The sequence below is a fragment of the Sinocyclocheilus grahami genome, unplaced genomic scaffold (genome assembly GCF_001515645.1).
Source record: "Sinocyclocheilus grahami isolate Dianchi unplaced genomic scaffold, SAMN03320097.WGS_v1.1 scaffold664.1, whole genome shotgun sequence".
NCBI classification, from domain to species: Eukaryota; Metazoa; Chordata; class Actinopteri; order Cypriniformes; family Cyprinidae; genus Sinocyclocheilus; species Sinocyclocheilus grahami.
The window spans coordinates 148,070-153,069 of record NW_015505843.1 but is presented as its reverse complement, the minus strand read 5'-3'; the positions used below and the strand labels follow the sequence as shown (position 1 = coordinate 153,069).

At 37.3% G+C, this 5,000-nt stretch overlaps 1 protein-coding gene across 3 annotated transcripts in view; it reads right to left on the bottom strand.

The window, feature by feature from the left end:
• The window catches only part of LOC107558887 (protein FAM19A1-like), a 186,014-nt gene that overhangs the window by 34,120 nt on the left and 146,894 nt on the right, over nt 1-5,000 (bottom strand). The window lies entirely within an intron of this gene.

Below are 5,000 nucleotides of genomic sequence, written 5' to 3'. Positions count from 1 at the left end.
CATTCAAGTAACGTGCACCTGAGATACAAGCACATCAGTGACAAGTAGACAAGTTCATGAGGTCAACAGTGGGAGACAAACAAGATTTTGCAGAAGCCTTTTAGAGAGGAAGAAGTCATACTCATTTCCATTTTCTTTTACATTAGAGAATCCTACACTCTTAAAAATAAAGGTGCTTCAAAAGGTTCTTCAAGCGATGCCATAGAAGAACCATTTTTGGGTCCACAAAGAACCATTCAGTCAAAGGTTCTTTAAAGAACCATCTCTTTCTTGCGTTTTTGTAATCTGAAGAACCTTCTTTCGCCACAAAGAACCTTTTGTGAAACAGAAAGGTTCTTCAGATGTTAAAGGTTCTTTATGGAACCATTTAGACAAAAAGGTTCTTCTATGGCATCGTGAAGCACCTTTATTTTTAAGAGTGTAGTCATTTATATTTGCATGTGGATGGTGTATAAGTAAAAAGGGGTTCAGCTTGCTTTACAGCAGGGATTAATTATGATTTGCAGGGATGAATTATGATTAATTATTATTTGATCTCACACTAACCACTTCCTAACCTTTGTGCCAAATTGAAAATATACACAAAAACAATATTATGTTGACTTCAATCAAAGCTACAATTAAGAAGCTCAAGTTCAGCTAAATGTTTCATTGTACCTACCACATACCACATTAAAAATAAATAAATAGATTAACCTATACAAGCATCTCACTCTGCTTGTATAAACAATTGAATTAATTTATTCTGTTCAGAAACCTTATGCTTTTCTACTTTTTACCCTTTGATGATCATCTATCATTAATTACCAATGAGATTCAGAGTCTTTTCAATGATCAAAACTTAAAAAATAATAAAAAAAATAGGAACACAGAATTTTCCACAAAAATCAAGATAATTTTCTGCACACAGAAAAGGTGCTTTGAATTTTTTTTTGGTGTGTGTGTGTGTGTGTGTGTGTGTGTTTTGATATATTTACTTAAATTCATAAGGGTAAAAAGGCAATCAAAACTTAAAAAATAAAAAAAACCTGAAGCCTCAGCTCCTTAATTAGATTAACTTCCAAAGTCATCAGTTAAAAAAGCATTAGAGCAAATGGCCCTTGTAAAAAGCCTCTAAAGAGAAAATTATAGGCTCTTCTACAGACTCTTACTGCTAGGCTTTCTGTGTAATTACCATGTATTCTTTCTTTTCTCTGCGTTGCAAATTGCCCTTGAAGCATGTTGATTATCTTATCAAATGACAAGGCTTTTACCCTGGGGTGATGTAAGCAAGTGCTTTCATGGGTTTGGACAAAGTGGAGACATATAGTACGGTATGGCATTGATGTGACTAAATAGGCAAGACTCGTTCTAGATAAAAGGCCTTGAGACAGTGCAATTATGAAGTCCTCACAGTCATTATCATGCTCCCTGCCATTTTAACACACACACACTTTACAGGATATTTGAAGCTACACCATATGCACTGCGGCAAAGTGGACCCCATTATGACAAAAGAGGAGAAAAGAAAGGGAAAATATCAGAATGCGCAAAAAGCTACTAGTGGGTCACCATAACAATAGAGAGCACCCTGAGGAGAGCTGGGGGATTGATGAGAGGTAATGGTTTTCCCCTCAAAAAGTGGGCTCACAGCTCCGCACCAACCCCAAGACAGTAAAGAACAAAGGAACAGAGGAGGACTGAAGTGCAGGACAGGAAAAGAGGAAGAGTAAGGCAAGGCAGGCAGCTCCCTCGCTGGACCGGGCCGGTTGAGTAATGACAGAGCTGTTGGAAGCACCCTTCTCACACAATTATAAAGTGGCCAGGTAATTCAGCCAGTGGGGTTGCTGCAGCGAGGCCCTTCATCGGATGCTTTCCTTTCCCCAACACCCGCAGAAACCCTCTTTATCTTCCCCTGACAGCTGTCCACCCGTACGCTCCCACACCCCTCAATTACACCAGAGCTCATGCGAGGATATACGAGAGAAATTGCGCCATTCTGACTGGAGCGAAAGCATATGAAGAAGAAGAAAGAGGAGGAGGTGCCCCGTTCCCCACCATTTTGAGAGTCAACATGGCTTTTTGGGATGCACAGTTTATCAGTACCCCATTGGTTACCGGCTGATAGATTACATTTATGATGATATTGGAGATGTTTTTTAATTTATTGGTATTGGTGGAAACTGGCGGATATACTGTATATCTGCTGATATTAGAGATTGTTGAATATATCATTGTTGGTCAATATTAGTTAAAAAAAAATTTTAATTGATCAATTTATCTTATTTGGTGATTTATATATGCTTTAGATCGATACTAGATCTATATTGGCTTATATTAGATTTTTTAAGTTAACATATCAGTTGATATTACATATTAGACATTTTTTAATTCATCATATCAGTCAATATTGTATATATATATTGGCACTATTTTTTGTTCAGTATAGTTGATATTGAATGATATAATTTTTAAAATTATTTTCTGTATCAGCCAATATTGGATATACAATGGAGATCAAAATTAGAGAACAATCTTTAAATACTTGATTTTTTTCTAAATTATTGTTAATCTTCATCACTCAAAATTTCAAGGAATATTAGCTGTGGGTATACCACTGTTATACTAACATGTTTTACAAAATAACCAAAGCATTTCTATTAAAACCTTTATTTTGTGAAAAACACAATGATCAAAATTAGAGAACAATAACCACTTGTAGCACGAAACTAAAATTTTGAAGGGTTACAGCTTTCAGGAATTAGTAGAAAGTGTATTGGCCTTTGCTTTGAATGACTTCAGCACATCTGTGGCTGCAGGACATCACTAGTTTCTCACACTGCACTGGTGTGATCTTAGTCCACTCTATAGTGCGGTAACTGTTGTGGATTTCTTAGCCATAACTTTGTTGCCAAGGATTTTCAATCGGGTTGTTGCTGAAGGAGGTTCTGATAAACATTTGCATTCACCCTCCATGTAGCTGTATAAGAGGCCCAACTCCTGCTGCACAAAACATCCCCCAAACCATGACACTGCTCCTCCACCTTTCACTAAATTCTTTACGCACTCAGGGTTCGGTATTTTCCCAGTTTGACGGCAAACATAATGTTTCTCATTAGACCCAAATAAATTAAACTTGCTCTCATCACTAAAGTGAACTTTAGACCAGATCTCCTCTCTCCACAAAACATGCTCCTCAGCAAAGGTGAGCTTAGCCTTTTGATTCTTTCTGCTGATGAGAGGCTTGGTCACTGTAGAGTGCAATTTCAGTCCGACTTCTCTTAAACATGCCGAGACAGATCCATACCCTGTTCAGCACTGAACTGGCAAGCAATTCCAGCTGCAGTGTTGAACCAATTCCCCATTAAGAGTCTAAGCATTATCCTGTCTTCTTGTGCATTTGTCTTACGTGGATGACCAGCCTTTTTGGGGGACTTGAATGAATTAGTGCCAATTAGCGTCATAGTGTCTGCAATATTCAAGAAATCACAGATTTCTTTAGCCTTCATCTGGACAACCTGCTGTTGCAGGGTTCCCGTCACCTTAGAGCGGCCCGCCATCTTGCAATCTCAGTGAAAATGAGAGGAATGCTGCCAGTTAAATAGGGGTTGCCAGATAATTAAGGAAATTAGCACCAGGTGCCAGATTAACACCAATAACTTGGAGGTATCTGTAAGTGTTCTCTAATTTTGATCAGAGATCTTTTTCAAATATCTCATTTAAGTTTTTTTTATACTGTTCTTCAGAATTCAATTAATTTATGAAATATGCTTAAAAAAACTGCCCTTCTACTCCTGTTAGGATAACTTCAAATAGGACTAAGCAGTGAAATCCGTGTATCATTCGATCATTCGTTTTTTTATTTAATATTGAAAGTAGAAAAATGTGAAAACGGCTCCTTTTTCGTTTTTTTCCAAAAAACGAAAAACGAGAATTCATCTTAAATGTTCGTTTTTTGTTCATGGGTGGAAAAATGAACAAACAGCTTGAATATTCGATGTCTACATGTGGGCGGGAATAAACGCCCCTTTCTACTGATTGGTCAGCCGAAGATCAAACCGTGCCTTCTTCAGTTCTTCTGCAGTATCACGCAACAGAATAATAGTCCTCCACTGCTGCAGTTGTATTGATTCTTAACGCCTTTATTGCAACTACATTTAATCTTTTTTCATCAAACAAACAGGCTAATGAATAGCTCGACACAACTCGTACCGGGGCAGAGTCTAGACAGGGCTTTCTTCTGTGTAGATATAAATTCTATTCTTTGCATCAGCTGGGCATTGCAGGGTATGATATGACAGCTGTCATAGCCTACCCTGCTCACCCAGTAAGTCTGTTTGTTTGTTTAATTAAGAAATCAATTAATTAATTTGTTTCAAGATAAATATTTTAAACACTAAGACAAAGAATAATAAATTGGCTTGGGTATATATATAAGCCTATGTTCACGCAAGAACTGTCATTCTGACTGACAACCGGAGAACAACAGATATTAAATAGCCTGCTGTTAGAGTTATATAATGTAGTCTTGTGTTTTATTAAAATTGATTATAATTGATATCTCAAAAGGCTATGCACTTATGTGCAGCGTGAGCTGCTGCGCACTCGCACTGCAACGCAAGCGTTTCATAAAATATAATAGCTTGCCATTTCGGTTTGTTTCTCACCAAACCCTCAGTATACCTTCAGAATGCTTGGAATATACGCCACCAGATGCATAGGATTATTTTACGACAGATATGCATCCGCTTCAGAAAAAAAAGTCACCATTCTCTGCCATTAAATTGGCAAGTGCCAGTAGGACATTTTTGTGTTATTAAGTAATAAGCCTTTAGAACAACATTAAGGTGAATATTCACTCTAGTTCACACAGTTCCAATAAATTGCGATGGCTTAAATAAACTCAATAAGCAGACAGACGCGACTAGTCAAGCGCAGAAGTGCACAGGAAATAAGCAGCAGTCATATTTAAAGCAGTTTAAATTAATATTGAGTACTGATTGATGTTCACTTGGATTTTT